We start from the raw sequence: 16548 nt of genomic DNA, 5'->3' as shown, positions 1-16548 counted from the left end.
TGTCATTCACTCGAACCAGATGATGACAACAAAATATCTAATAGTAGCCAGGCACCAATGGTTCGTGCCTGTAATTCTAGCTACTTAGAAGCTGAGATCTGAGGAATCCATTTGAAGTCAGCTCAGACAGAAAAGTCCTCATTGCACTCTTATCTCCAATAAACTATTCAGATAAGCCCGAAGTGGCACTGTAGCTCAAGTGGTAGAGTGCTAGCCTTGAGCACAAAAAGGCCCAAGAACAGTGCTCAGGTCCTGAGTTCAAGCCCTAGGACCACCACCAAAAACAAAAAAAATCTGATAGTAATTACTTGAAAATGTCACTTAAAATAACAGAACTTCTTTCTCCCAAATCTTTTTCAAAATCAAAAGTCCCAGAATTCAACAAGGAATGGAACTTTCGTTTACATATGTTGCAACCTAACTGCGTCAATGTGATCCAAAAGATAGCCAGAGAATTTCTGCTAACCCCAGAGATCAGAAAGTAAAAAAAAAAAAAAAAGCCAGCCCTAACCAAGATCCAGCTTTGATGAACGAATCCAGCAATTACTTGGACCATTGATTCTGGAATGAAAACTACAGGAAGATAAACTCCCTTGAATTGCCTGATGTACTCAGGCCTTGTCTGGCTCTGAGCTAGGTCCTCACCTCACTGGCAAAGGGTCCATTTGACCTGTGTCCCTCCATGTTTTCTTACCAGATCCTTCATCCAAGCCGAGGGACCTTTGAGGCCCTCAGTGGCATGACAGCCACCTAGGGTTGTCCTTGTGTAGACAGACGCCTGTCACGTCTGGGTTCACCTGTGCTCCGGCATGCTGTTAGAAGTATGGCAGACAAGGCAGGAGGAATTGTATGCAATTTCAAACTCTTCAGAAATGTTCAGATTTTTTTTCCTTTTGCGGGTACTGGGGCTCGAACTCAGGGCACCTGGGTGCTGTCCCTGAGCTTTTGTGTTCAGGACTGGCACTCTATCATTTAAGCCACAGCTCTGCTTCGGGCTTTTTTGATGTTTAGTTGGCGATTAGAGCGTCGGGGGCTTTCCTGTCCATGCTTTCTGCTTTGAGCTCGGCTCTCTCTTTCCTTCTTCCCCTTTCCGTGTGGTACACAGTGCTGGGCTATGTGCTGACCAGCTTCCGGGCGTGTGGAGCGCGCTGCCCCTGGGCATGGCTGGCCTCGTCGGGCTGGTGCCTGCGCCTCTGCCCCCCATGGGGACCAGGCAGGTAAACAGTCTCTTTTCAATAGGCCTCACATCTTCCATTCTGACGGCGCCCCTGGTCTCTAGGTCGCTTTAGCTCTGGGCAGCCACCACCTTGTGAACACAGAGCGATGAGGCCGCAGGCGTTTCTATTTTGCCCACGCCCCTCCGCTTGCTTCGGGCTGCTCGTGAGCTGCGGTGGGAAGCACCCCAGCAGAGGGCTGGCGCTCGGGGCGTTCACAGAGCACTTTATAGACTTTATGGGAAACGCGTGTGTGCTTTTGCTCCTTGGCACGAGCCCTTTCATTTGTTCCCTTTGAGTGGTGTGGATTTGGTGACTCTTTTTATAGGCTCGACTTGTTCCAGCTGCCCACAGTCGCTGTCTTTACGGCCAGCCCTCCATATTTAGGCATGGCTGCCTCGGTGCTGCGCCGGACCGCTGAGCCCGCTTCCCTGGCACAGACGTCCGCCGCCTTCGTCAACTCCGCATTGCTCCTGTCCCCGCTCCAAGTAACAGCCACTCTCTCTGGAATCCTAATTTTAAATCACTTTTAAAATAATGCATTACAACACCTGGAGTGATTAGGGCAAAGGGAAAACACCAATCTTGGCATAAAGTTAAATTCACACCCTCTGCCTTTACCATATTAATAGTCTCAACAGCCAAGGTACTGCGTGTCTCTGTCTCTCCAAGGCAGGACCCCCACTCTGTTAAGAGTGTGCCCTTCCTTTCTGCATTTCTGTCTCCTTTTTGTCTACTGGCTTGCTTATTTCCTCAGTAGAACACAGCCAAGTATCATTACCACTGTGAATTGTCCAGAAATTCTTTTTCTGGGATTGAAGTTAAGGACCCTAAGGGAGGAGTCCCTATGTTAAAAGGAGAATGTCACAAACCCACACCTGCATCTGGTGCAAGGAGACAGAGATCTGAGGATCGTTGTTCCAAACCAGGCCAGGGAAGGAGAGACTCTGGGACTCCCATCTCCTGTAAGCTGCACAGAAGATGCCAGAGTGGCAGAGTGGCAGAGAGCCACTGCCAGAGTGGCTCAAGCAGTAGAGTCCTAGCCTTGAGCCACATAACCTCAGTGACAGTGCTTTGGCCCAAAGTTCAAGCCCCAGCACTGTCAAAAAATAAAGATGAGGGCTGGGGATATAGCCTAGTGGCAAGAGTGCCTGCCTCGGATACACAAGGCCCTAGGTTCGATTCCCCAGCACCACATATACAGAAAAAACAGCCAGAAGCAGCGCTGTGGCTCAAGTGGCAGAGTGCTAGCCTTGAGCAGGAAGAAGCCAGGGACAGTGCTCAGGCCCTGAGTCCAAGGCCCAGGACTGGCCAAAAAATAAAATAAAATAAAGATGAAAACTTCAGAAAACCAGTCATAACAATGTTTAGCCACTTTGCACCCGTGACACAATGAATCGTTCCCATAACTATACCTAAGAGTATCACTCAATAAAATCTTTCAATGATATAAAAAAAAATAATGCATTACAGGTTAAAATGGGGGAGCAGGAACTCGGGGGTAGCAGAGCCTTCTTTCTCAGCATCAGCCTTATCCTCTGAGGGGAGGAGGTCAGGGCTGCAAGGGTACTGGGCCGGAAGCACCTAGCCCTCATGAAAACGGCTCTGTGTCTCTCGACTGGCGAGCGACTCTTCTTCCCATCCTCCTGAGTCTGTTGGGGCAGGTCCTGGGGCTGGAACTCGGGCCCTGAGTGCTGTCCCTGAGCTTTGCAGTGGTTGTTGTTCAAGGCTGGTGCTCTGCCATTTGAGCCACAGCTCCACTTACAACCTTTTGCTGGTTCACTGGAGATGAGAGTCTCGTGGATTTTCCTGCCCACTCTGGTTTCAAACTGTGACCCCCAGATCTCAGCCTTCTGAGTAGCTAGGATTACAGGCGTGCGCCTCTGGCACTCAGCGCCACAGCTCGTAGATAAAAGACATTTTCTTATTGATTTTTCTCGACTTCCTGAGCCCATCCCAAATTAAGATGGTATCCAAAACTTTATAACTCTTCTTTTTTTTTAAGATAGCCATCTTTCCATGGAAAGAGAGATGCAGTAAATGGGGTTAATTTGATTAAAGTATAAGATACTCATATGTGAAATATCAAGCAAAACCCTTTGGTCCAATTAACACATACTAAAGGAAAGGTTGGCACAGGCAAGTCTGATTCTCTTAGGCTTCTTGTGGGCAGCCTGGATGGAGCTCCTCTGCCTGTTTCAATAACTTCATATGGCTCTCAGATGATGTTATAAATATCCACATAGCCCTTCGCAGAGAGAATCCCGCCCATCCTGTGAATTCCCAAACAACTGCAGCAATTATGTGTATATAATACGCATATATTATATATACAAAATATTCCCAACCTCCAAAGATTTATAAGATCAATTGATATATAATTTGCATCTACATAGTGAGATATGTTGGAAATTTCCCAAACAACAGCATCAATTATATACATATATATGGATATATTATATACATAAAAGATTTCAAACCTGCAAAGACTCATAATATTAATTTACATAATGAAATTTGTTGGAAATTGAGTGGTCTCATATTGCCGCTCAAAAAGTTTTCCGATTCTGGAACATTCTAGTTTGAGGTGTTTAGGCAGGAATACTCAACTTGTATTTGCAAGACACTCCGAATAAAGTACAAACCAATACTGAGACCGTTTAGTCTCAGGCCCGTGGACTGAACCGCCACCTGTGTGAAGAGCTTGATGACACTGGGCGCTGGCGGCTCGCGCCTGTCACCCTAGCCACTCAGGAGGCTGAGATCTGAGGCTGGCGGCTCAAAGCCAACCCGGGCAGACATTCCCGTGAGACTCCTACCCAATGAACCACCAGAAACCCACAGGGGCGCTGTGGCTCAAGTGGTGGCGCGCTAGCCTTGGGCTGAAGAGCTCAGGGACAGCGCCCCGGCCCAGAGTTCAAGCCCCACGACCAACAAAAATAAATAAAGCTTTCCCATGAAGAGCAGTTGTCCATGAGAAGAGATATTATGAATGATGATGGCGCCCGGGACTGTGGCACAGAGCCGGTTAAGAGAAAGCAGCCTCTGCAGGCCCGGCTCTCTGAGCTCGCCCTCCGCGGCTGAGCTGGGCTTTGCCAGTCGCGGGCGTGGGAAATGGAGGGTTTGACGGAAGAGCCAGGGCTCCTTCCCTGCCCCTCGGCAGGGCCGTCTGGTCCCTGCAATCACTCCTGCCCCTGCCACAGGGCAGGAGGCGGCGAGAGGCCGACTGGGGCTTCCTCAAGCGTCCCGTGGAAGCCGCTTCCCCCCGCCCGCTGCTGCTCCCAGGGCGCCCACCGCGAGGGCGCCCAGCCAACTAAACCGCGGTTGCTTTTCCAGTACTGCATTAGGAGGTGTGCCACTGAGAGCTCAAAGCGGCCTGGGATGCTTGGCGTCGTTTTATGTATAAGGTGGCTTGTGATATAAAATATGTAATACATAGAATGAATCAAGACAAACTGGATTGGGGGGAGCAGGGAAAATCCCTTTGCACACAAAATACTTGGAGGTGCGAAGAAACACGCGCACAGTTCGGGCTTCACAAACATGGGGAGGGGGAAGGCGCGAGAGGAGATTGAGGTGGGAGGTGACGTGGCAGCGAGGACCGTTAGCAGAGCGTCTGCCTGCAGCCTCGCCGTGGGGCAGGACCCGCGAGTGCCCCGTGGGGGTCTGGCAGGGCCACGGTGTGGGTCACAGGCCTGGTGACTACGAAGGGGACAGCTGCCATCCCGACTGCGCCGCTGGGCCAAGTGGCCCCAGTGCGCAGCGAGCAGAAGAGGCAGAACTGCCCCGCGAGCCGCCCCCCACGGAGGCGGAGGCGGGGCCTAGGGGCGGAAACAAACCCCGGTGCCCTCCCGCCAGGAATCTGGCCCACGCACACTGATAGGGGAAGGAGAACCCCAAGAGCAGGCTGCAACCCGGGACTGAAGGCCTGACTCCACAGATCGTTGTATTACAGCCTTGTTTCTTTGTGACTTTTTTTTTGTTGCCAGTCCTGGGGCTTGGACTCAGGGCCTGAGCACTGTCCCTGGCTTCTTTGTGCTCAAGGCTAGCACTCTGCCACTTGAGCCACAGCGCCACTTCCGGCCTTTTCTATATATGTGGTACTGAGGAATCGAACTCAGGGCTTCATGTATACGAGGTGAGCACTTTACAACTAGGCCACATTCCCAGCCCCTCTTTGTGACTTTTTGATCAAGTTATTTTGTACAATACAGTCGTTTTGCACTCAGGGTTTTTTTTGTTTTGTTTTTCTTGCGAGGCCAGGACTCTACAATTTGAGTCATACCCTAACCCTTCTTTGCTGTATTTAGATTCTCCTACTTCGACCCTCTGAGGAACTGGCATTACAGGCATGAGGCCCCCCATCCAGCTGACACTTTTTATTTTTTAACTGATGCACAATCACATTTGCTTATGGGATACAGTGTGGTCTTTTTATGCTTGTATACAATCTGTAATGATCAAAGCAAGGCAATTAGCATGATCATCACCTCAAATACTTACTGCTTGTGTGCACTGGGAACATTGAACATTCTCTCTCCCAGTTGACGAGTCGCCCTCTTGTGCCGCAGGTCTAGCTCTTCCCTCCTTTTTTTTTTTTTTAAGTGACAAAGTTACATCTTAGCACAGTCAGCATCCAAGACTGGGGAAATCATGGAATCACGCGTAGTCTGCCGCTTGCTTGGTGGATGAAGCCCTTGCAGTTTCCAGACACATGGACACTTAGCTGATGCTACAGTCTTGGCTGTGAACCGTCCTTAATAAGCATGTTTAGCATGCTGGCATCCATTCCTCTGGCTGTACTCCCAGGATTGGAATTGCTACAACCGATCTGAACTGTGTTTCTTTAGCAAACTCCATCCTGTTTCTCATAGTGGACCTGCAGCCATTGCAGCCACAGTACACAGGGCTTGCTGGCTCTTCCTCTCCATCCTTGCTGATTTTCCTTTTTCTTTTTGTATCTTAGGATGCTATCCATTCTAACTAGGCACAGGTGGCATTCTGTTGTCGTTTTGACTTGCATTTTCCTGGTAATTAATTGCATCAAGCATTTTTCCATGTCAGTTAGCCACTTGTGTTCTGGGAAATCTCTATTTTGTCACCTGTTATTAATGGATGCTGTTTTGTGGCTATTGGGTCATTTGAGTTCCCGGTGTTTTCTGCATATGAATCCCTTGGCAGATGAATAGATCGTAAACAGTTTCTCCCATTCTCTAGATCATCTCTTCACTCTGCTGTTCACTTTGCAGTGCAGATTTTTTTTAGTTGTATAGTTTAGATAAAGTTTCATTTGTCTATTTTTGCTTTTGTTACCCCAGCTCTTAAAATCTTAGTACAAATTTTGGGGATACCAGAGTCCTGAAGTATTTCCCTTAAGCTTCTTTGTTCAAAGCTGGCACTCTACCACCTGAGCCACACCTTTTACTTCTGGGTTTTGGGGGGTAGTTAATTGGTGATAAGAGTCTCACAGGCTTTTCTGTCTGGGCTCGCATCAAATCACAATCCTTCCATCCCAGGATCCTAAGTATCTAGGATTAGGGGCGCCAGCAGGCCCCTTCCCTGCTAAAGGGTTGTCCATGTTTCAAGGCACACTAGCACCCCTAGTGGTGGAAGAGGGATCAAGCTAAGAAGTGGCTTCTGCGACCCTGGTTTCAGTGCTTTCCATCCTGACAATTCCCCCTTTGTCTGCAGGAACTCTCTCCCCTCTGCTCTCACTTCTCCTCTCTCCCTCTTTCCCTCCCTCCCCATCACGGGGGTTACTCGCCCTGTTCTCTGCTCCCTCTCGGGACTAAGGGATGTGTCACCATGCTAACTCTGTCTGATCCCTTGTGGGGAAAGCGGTGCATAGAGAAGGCCGTTTTGCCCGGTGTGAATAACGAGCAGTTTCGAGAGCAGGGCCCTGGAGCTGGGCCCACCCGGAGCCCGCCGTGAGTGGGAGAAGTCGCACCTGACAGCAGAAACTACGTCTGCAGAATGCCGACAGGAGACGAAGAGCACTTTCAGATTCCCATGTGGAAAGAAAACACATCCTCTCACATTTTGTAAAAACAAGTAACACAATGGATTAGGGAATATCTCAAAAGTTCAACATTTATTGTCTCGGAGATTTTAATTATGCAAAATATTGAGAACTGTATTCTAATAAACTGCAGGCATCTTTGTTCTGTTTATAGCAGTAACATTCTAAGATTTATCTTTACCTCCTACAATGGTTTAGAAGATTTTAATTTGCTATTGCATACATTATATAAATACAATGTATGTTATATATACATTTATACATATATACATAATTGATATATGCCTTCTATGTATAATGTGTATTGATTAGATATATATACACAATGCAAACAACTGTTAGCTTCATCTTTCCTGAAGCATAGTCAATATCGTAAGTCTTTTATTTGCCAAAGGGAAGCCCTTCAGAATCACTGCAGTGAAAACCTTGCATAAGACAAAGCAAAATGCAGTACAAATGTGACAGGTCTATAGGCAGTTAAATCCAAATTATATTTATGATACAAGTTGAGACCACTTGTTTATACTACTAAACTTTAAAATGTGCAAGCTTTATACATTATAAATCAAGTTTGTATATAAAAGTAATTTGGGTTTCTTTTTTAAACTTGTTACTTTCTCTAAGTCACGAACAGTTCTGAACCAATTCTCCTGGTGTCTACATTCCAGCTAGGACTGGATGAATAGCAGTCCTCCAAACAGAATTAAATAAAAAGAAAAATCCAATAAACACAGAATGAGCCGGAAGTGTCACTGTGGCTCAAGCAGTAGAGTGCTAATCTTGAGCGGAAGAAGCTCTTGGACAGTGCCTGGGCCTTGAGTCCAAGCCCCGGGACTGGCAAAAAGAGAGAGAGAGGGGGGAGGAAGGGGGGAGAGAGGAAGGGAGGGAGGGAAGGAGGGAGGGAGGGAGGGAGGGAGGATGACCTCCAGCCAAACAAACACAAAGCAAACATACATATCAATTTAAATGTATAGATCTTAAAATAATAAAGGACTTCACCAGAGGAAACAAACAAACAACAACAACTTGAACGCGTTAAAAAGGGACAGAAGCAGCCACGGAGCCCTCGCTGAGGACAGCGGGGACATACCACCGTGCGACACACTCTCGGTGATGCTTGGTCCGGATGGCTCCAAGGAGCTCTAAGTAGAATCGGTGCTTTCCATCCTCATCTACACCACAACACAGGTTTCCCAACACACTTGGCTCTCCAAGCCACTGAGCGCCTATCTTTGCAAAAGAACCCGTCTCCTTGTCAGAGTCTTGGAGAGGAACCTCCTTTTGTGGTTTTTGTTGTTCCAACAACACCCGGAAGGCTCACAACAGTCTCCCAATTGGCCAAAAGCCACAAAGAATAAGGAAACCCAAGAACCCCACGTGTCCCTGCCTAACACACGTCCAGAGGAGCCACCAGAGACTGGCTGGAAGAACAAGGCGGTGCACACGACCAGCCAGAGCTTCGCACGGAGATTCCAGAATATTCACTTTCCCATGCGACCGTCCATGCTGGCTCACAAGGGAAAACAATACTAGGTTTCCTAGACGCAAAACTGTCTTAAGCCTCCCCTGTTTTCCTGGCCTGTGGGAGTGACAAAGGAAAGTTCTGCAAGTCACCCACCAAAAGACTCTCCCACCGAGATGGCGGAGCATGCCATCAAGCTGCTGCCGGAGCCCTCTATTAAAATGGAAAGCAAAGGTATTATTTATTTACCGTCCCAGCCCACACTAAGAGCAGAGGACGTCTGGGTGTGTCTCTTGGTTGGCTGTGGAGTCACAGCCCGTCTCTCCCGACAGCAGCCGTCTCGGTCCTCGTGGGGTTCCGGGTGGGAATTCTGACTCCCGGGGCCTGGGGTTCAGTTGGTTTTTGCTCGTCTCCTTCCTGGGCCTCGCGTCTCCACGCGTTTCCATTCCTAGCAAGTGGACGCGCCGTGGGGAGGAGGCCGGGGCTCCTGGAAGCCCAGCCCCGCTCCGGCTCTGCTGTCTCCGGACGCTGCTCCTTCCCAGCCCCGAGCACGCCCGTCCCCGAGCTAAGGCGCCCCGCCCCGGGCTAAGGCGCCCCGCCCCGGGCTAAGGCGCCCCGCCCCGGGCTAAGGCGCCCCGCCCCAGGCTAATGCGCCCCGCCCCGAGCTAATGTGCCCCGCCCCGGGCTAATGCGCCGCGCCCCGGGCTGTCCTCCCGTCCTGGGCGCGCAGGACTCCGCCTTCGAGTCCCCGGTTCTCTTCTGCGACCTCAGCTCTGGGGGCGGCGGCCGCCCCGGGGAGAGGCCAGGGCAGGGGCGCTCAGAGGGCGACGGCGGGGTGACGCGCGCGCTCCCGGCCGCCAAGCCCGCCGCCGCCGCCGACTCTCCCCGTGCCCCGCGGGGCCGCGCCACCGGCCAGGGACACGGCGCCACGCCCCTCCGCCCCGCGACGGGAGGCCCAGGGCGCCGGGGCGGAGCGATCCTGACGCTAACGTTTTCTACTGTTTCTAAATATTTAAAAAAACTCAGAAAGGAAGTAGGAGTCCAGACACTGCGTCTTCAGAGCGCCTGGCAAGGTGGGCGGCGCCCCGCGGAGGTGGGCGCGTGGAGGTGGGCGCGTGGGTGCTGCGCCCCGCGGAGGTGGGCGCGTGGAGGTGGGCGCGTGGGTGCCGCGCCCCGCACTCCGCTCCAGGGCCCTCGTAGCTCGTCCCGCCGCCCCGCCCGGCGGACTCCCCGCGTCCCCGCGGCCCGCCGTCTCCTCGGTGAGGACCGCGTTGAGGTGCCAGACTTTGAAGTCAGGCCCCACCACGTGAACCCCATTTTAGAATCGAACCCTGAGCCAATCAGATTTGTACCTGTGTTCTAATCTTGCTTGCACAGCTGATTGTTGTAACCTTGTTCTTTGCCTTTATAAGCCCTGTGTAATCATAGCTCGGGGCTTCCTCCTAACCTCTGCTGTGTCGGTGGGTAGGACGAGGCCCGAGTTGGCAGCTCGTTAAATAAAGCCTCGCCTTGCTTTTGCATTTCGGAGTGTCTGAATCTCGGTGGTCTTCTTGGGGGTGGTCTTACGACTTGGCACAACATTTGGGGTTTCGTCCGGGATAGCCCCAGAGACCCCGAGATCCCAGACTCCGAAGGTAAGAAAACAGCACTGTTCATTTGTCTTGTCCTGTAATTTGTCTGTTTTGCTTTTGCTTGTAGGGCGCGAGTCAGTTTGGTTTTTGGCTGGAACTGACCAGGAGGACCTCCTAAACGAGACTCAACCCGCCCACCTTGTACTTGGGTCTGCTCCTTCTGCTTATCTGGCAGGAGGTTGTGGGCCAACTTGGGTCCACTCCTCCCGTATCCTGGCAGGAGGTTGTGGGCCAACTTGGGAGATCTCCAACTCGTAACTCGGGTCCACTCCTTCTGCACCCTTGTAGGAGGTTGTGGGCCAGCTTGGGAGATCTCCAACTCGTAACTTTTCTTAGGCCTGTGTGTTTTCCTCCTTTTGTATTAATTGTTTTGTTTTTGTAGCCTTTTGGAAGAAATTTGGAAGTAAAATTGTCCTAAATAATTATTGCAAAGTGAGAAAAGGAGAATTATGGCTACCAAAATGTTTAATTGCCATTCCAGCTTCTTTGTAGGTTTTTTTGTAACAGTTTCCAGCAGGCCCACAGAGAAGCACAGGTGATTCCTACAAGTTTGTCAAGATCTAATACTGACCCTTAATAAGTTCCAGGTAAGAGAGCATGCTTAAAAACTACTTCTGTGTGGACCACCTTGTTGCTTATAATTGGAGTAAAGTGGCCCCTTATAAGACTCATTGATCTGAATCTGCGGTTCGAAGCCAGCCCGGGCAAAGAAAGGTCCCTGTGAGAGACTTGTCTCTAATCAGCCAGCAGAGTGCTGGGAACGGAGTGGTGTGGAGCTCAAAAGTGGTACGGTGCTAGTCTTGAGCTGGAGAGCTGAGGGACAGCACTCAGGCCCTGAGTCCAAGTCCAGTGGAAAGTCACTCTTCCTGGGACAAAAGTGATGGAGCATCCAGAGGCAGTAAGCCACTGCTTGGATGGCAGAGATGGTGTCAGATCCTAGAGTCACTACTGTTGGCCTTTCAAAAGTTAAAGCCGGGAAGTCCTAGGAGAATAGTTCATGAGCATGCCTTTCCAGTGCCCATGTCTGTCTACTGGGCAGGAATTTGCCAGTCATATGTGATAGTGTTTGGTAAGGGTAAGTTTGTTAAATGAGAGGATAGATTAAAATCTCACCCCCTGCATTTACTCAAAGCCCTGACTGGCAGTAAGAATTTTAAGTTGATACATCTGTTTAGGAAAGAAAGCTTGTAGACCTGAGATTGTGTCCTTATTGAGATCTGTTAAAGGCCTGTCAGCTTGCCAATGCCCCCAATCAACAGATTACTAAAGGAGCTTGCCTCTGTGGGAATAGGCCAGGTGTGTATTGGGAAGTAGATTTCACAGAAATTACAAATATTTGCTAGTTTTTGTAGACACCTTTTCAGGATGGGTTGAAGCCTATCCAACAAAGCATGAGACTGCGAATGTAGTGGCTAAGAAGATCCTGGAAGAAATCCTACCCAGGTATGGCTTCCCATCCACCATTGGGTCAGACAACGGACAGGCTTTCGTCTCAAAAACCAGGGGACTGAAATCCTAAGAACCACGGTGGAAGGAACCCTAGATGGCATCGCCACTTGGGTTCATTGCTTCCACGCCAGGCCAGCTGACCCCTTTGCCCTGGATAACTACCGTGGTGGAACATGGGAGGTCTCCAAGCACCCAACTCAGCCGCTTCGCCTTCGCCTCAAGAAAAGAAAGTTAGACTGAATATTGTTATAATTTTCTTTTTGCCTTCTTTCCTTACTACCCTGGCTGGTGTTAATGTTATTTTGGCAGCTCACTCCAAAGTGAGGTGAATCCTGCAGTCCCTTGGTAAAGTAGACTAAGGTTATAGGTTCCTGGCTAGGTAAGGTCAACGCCCCTGAGTCAGCCTGAAGAAATTACAGAAGATGGATGATCTTCACCCATCAGCCCCCCTTTAAAACCGAGGGACCAGAGTTATTTTCGGATACTACTTTTGGCCCTACTGGCCCATGCCTTACCTCTATATCATCCCCTAGACATGCAAGCCATTGAAATGGACAGAATGGAGCCATGATTGGCTCCCAAGGTACCAAAAAGAAAAAGGGGGAAATGAGGTGCCAGACTTTGAAGTCAGGCCCCACCACGTGAACCCCATTTTAGAATCGAACCCTGAGCCAATCAGATTTGTACCTGTGTTCTAATCTTGCTTGCACAGCTGATTGTTGTAACCTTGTTCTTTGCCTTTATAAGCCCTGTGTAATCACAGCTCGGGGCTTCCTCCTAACCTCCGCTGTGTCGGTGGGTAGGACGAGGCCCGAGTTGGCAGCTCGTTAAATAAAGCCTTGCCTTGCTTTTGCATTTCGGAGTGTCTGAATCTCGGTGGTCTTCTTGGGGGTGGTCTTACGACTTGGCACAACAGCGTGTCTTCCTTCCGCGCCTCCCTCCGCGGGAGGCAGAGCGCTTTCATCCAGGGCCGGTGCACGCACCACCCGACCCCGCGGGGCCTCGAACCCTTTCCTGCCAACTCTGGGATGTCACCCAAGCGGCGGGGTGCTGCGGGGAGGGAACACGCGAGACGGCTTAGGAAAGGGATGCATAGAACGTTCTGGATGCACACGGGCTAGCTTTCTGTGTCTATGGGTTTATGGCTCCCATCCTGCCATCCCTCAAGCTCGTAGGCAATAGATCCCCACACGGGTTTTAACGGGATCGTTCCGGATCGCAGCCCGGGCCAGTCCGCCCACCGCCAGGGAGGAGGGCTGCGGCTCCCCCTCCGCCCTCGGCAGCCCCCCCTCCACCCTCGGCAGTCCGGGACGAGCTGTCAGCAGAGAAGCCACCAGAGGAAAGGCGGATGCCGCCATCTTCTCAGTAGCAAGCACTTCTGGTCCTCCAAGGAAGTCGGAGGACGCCACTCCTTGGCTCCAGATGAAGTGGGCAGGGGAAGGAGGACAAGGGGGTGCTGGCTCGCCTCCCTTACAGTGAGGGTACCCCACATGCCACATGAACAGCCAGACATGCCTGGAGTTGGCCGGGCACAGCTGGCTCACACCTGTAAGCACCGCTGCTTGGAGAGGGCTGCGGTTGGAGGCCACGCTGACCAGGTGGCGCCATTTACCACACGGCCGGGCACCGTGGCCGGGCCGTCACCTCAGCTGCAATGGGAAGCCGAACAGACCCAGTGCATGGCCAAGCAGGAAGAAGACTTATCTCAAAAGGAACCAGCAAAAACCAGGCCTAGAGGCGTGGCCCAGCAGTCTCGAACCCCAGCACCACTAGTGAAAAAGGGGCGGGGGGAATGCTGAGCCACGCTGCTCAGAGACAAGAGATCGCAGGCTACTCACCTTGGTTCCTTCCATCCCTCCTCCTTGATTAATCTCGAAGCCCGTATTTCTCCTGCAGCGGCGTCCAGAAACTCTAAATCCTAGGCCCACCTACCTCCGCAGTCTTCTAATCTCTGTGCGTTTAGCTTCTCAACACGGACTCCAGACAGCAGCGCCTAGGCCCACGCGCGACGGCCACGCGCATTACCATCGATCCGTCGCCTTCAGGGAGATGTCTTCCTTGCTGCAGAGCTGCACGGAGGTGGTCAGGCAGCCCCGGCCGGCAGTGCCGCCTCCAGCACGCCAGGAAGCCTTCACGCCCTCGTGCTCCCTCCCAAAGCTGGTCTCCTCCCAGGCCGGACGCAGGCCCTCTGCACCCCTGAGAACAGCGGCCTTCCCAGGGGCCGGGCCTGGCTGCCCCGCAGGTCCACGGAGCAGCCAGGAGGCCACGAGCCTGCTGCTTGGTTTAAAGTCTTCCTCGGAGCTTCTGCCACGGGTCGTTAAAAAAGATCAGAGAGGGGCCTACTGATTGATTGATTGTCAGGATGATGTACCCGGGGGTCACCGTTCCATGCTTAAAGTCGTGAATCCATAGACATTTCTTGTCCCACCTGTTGTCCCCTTCTTCATTTTTCTCCCTCCTTCCCTCCCTCTGACCCCTCACCCCAACCCCCCATTGCTTTCTTTTTTCAAAAACAATATGAAATAAAATAGAGATCTTATCCTTAATGCCCATTGTCCCTCTAGTCTACAATGTGTTGCTGTGTCCTCTATGATTAGTAACTGAAGAACAATTCCTTCCAGCCCATGTGACATACACATATGCACCTCTTTTCTCTTGCTTTGTGAAATCTGTTCCTTCTTTTTCCTCTAATTTTCCCCCCTCCCTGCTGCCCTTGAGTTGCTTAGTTTGTTCTCCTCCATGCCTGTTGCAGCTGTTGGGCCCTTTCTACTGTATTTTCCATTCATTCTGTGTCCTCCTTCCAGCTTCTTTCAGATGTGCACCTGTGTACGTCTTGTGTGGGGGGAAAGGATATAAGGTCCTTTAGTTTCTCTAAGATTGATTACGAAGACATCTTTTGCTTCCTTATCTCTGGTGTTCTTTATAGCCTGGTTATTAAATTATGTGCATATGGATTTAACTACATATAGAGTTGGTGTTTCACTTTTGGGTGCCTTTCTCCCGAGGCATCCCCCCCTTTTCTTTTTGGCCTCCCTGTGAATTGGTACCTTGGGTCCTGCTTTCTTGTCATGTCTCTCTGTTTTTTATTCCTAACATCCACCTATCAGGGAGACCATGCACCTTTGTTCTCTGTGTTCTAGGCTTGTCTCGCTCAACATTATTTGTTCAAGACCTGTCCATTTTCCTACGAATGCCATTATTTTATCATATCTAATCGCTATGTAGTATTCCATTGTGTACAGGTACCACATTTTTTGGATCCATTCATCTGTAGAGGGGCATCTGGGCTGTTTCCATATTTTGGCTATTGTGAATTGTGCAGTGATAAACATGGATGTGCAGATGTCTTTGTGGAATCCTGGATCCTGTTGTTCAGGATAGAGGCCTAGGAGTGGTATAGCTGGGTCATAGGGTATGTGTGTGCTAAGTTTTTTGAGGAACCTCCATACTGTTCTCCAGAGTGGTTGTTCTAGTTTATATTCCCACTAGCAGTGTAGATGGGTTCCTCTTACTCCGCATCCCCTCCAGCATTTGTTGTTGCCCGAGTTCAGAGTATAAGCCATTCCAGAGAGGGCTCTTTATTTGGAAAATATTGTTCAAAGATGACAATGCAAATATTTCTAAACAACAGAGTAGTAAAGAGCATCACCGTGATGGTCAGAAAGTGTTAGAAAAGGTAAGGACTTCACTGCAGATGTAGAGTGAAGTGAAATGAAGCCAGTGCCCACTCCCTCCCTCCCTCTTTCCATCTCTCTCCTTTACACACGCGCGTGCACACACACTATGTCTATCCGTCAGCTATCTAGCTATCCAGCTCTCTATCTCTGTGTCTGGTAGTGCAGTGCTTAGTATCCAACCCAGGATCTCGTGCATACCAGGCAAGCAGTCCACCATAGCTGCATGCTGGCCCCGTCCATGGTGAAGGGAAGCGATAAGTGCTCCTGGGTACCGGCTTCCCTGTCCTGTGTCCCCACAGCAGGGTAGCACTTACCTTAGTTGATCAGACCAGTGGTGCTTGTCACAGGAGCACCTGCATGCCATCAGCCCTCCCGTCTGCACTAGGAACACCCACAGCCAGCTCCGAGGAGGGGCTAGCCTGTGGCCTGTGCAGCTGTCTCACAGATAAAGACATTTTGAAACGAAGATATTGTCTTCCAGTGAAATCACTGCACAACACTGAAGACACACGTAATTCCTGACAAAGTAAACTCCTTTGGTAGGCTGATGGTCACAGCTCCCGGACGGCGTAAGTTCACCTTCTAGAATCACCAATAAGAACCCAAACCAAGGGTGACCACAGACTGACATATTCCTGGAACATGGGTGGGAGCAACTTCCTCCCTAAAGTGGTCAGACTCAAGTGGTCTTTCAATGCACACGTTTCTCCTATCAGGTGTATTTACACACAACTGGCCTATGTTTCGCAGGAAGAGCCACCATGTTGACAAAGCCAGGACCACTGAAGTGACCTCTACACATAGGGCGCTAAACCAACAATGTATTCAATAAAAACAGTCATGAAGGCTTTTTTTTCTTATAGCAATATTTAAATTCAATTGCATCTTCACAGTATTTTGAGAATTTAAGGGTTCAGAACCAACAGGACCAATGGTTCTTACTAGAACAGACAGAGAGAGCTAAAAGGCTGGCCAGAGTTCCCAAGGATTTCAAAGAAAGAAGAGCACGTAAGACGAGGTGCACGCAGACGCTCTTGAGAATGGCTATCACTGGGGAAGGGCCGGCGGGAGGAAGGGACAGGAACGGGAAGGTTTC

This window comes from Perognathus longimembris, chromosome 9, assembly GCF_023159225.1.
Source record: "Perognathus longimembris pacificus isolate PPM17 chromosome 9, ASM2315922v1, whole genome shotgun sequence".
Lineage (NCBI taxonomy): Eukaryota > Metazoa > Chordata > Mammalia > Rodentia > Heteromyidae > Perognathus > Perognathus longimembris.
The sequence above is the reverse complement of the archived record's forward strand: the minus strand, read 5'-3'. Positions refer to the sequence as shown.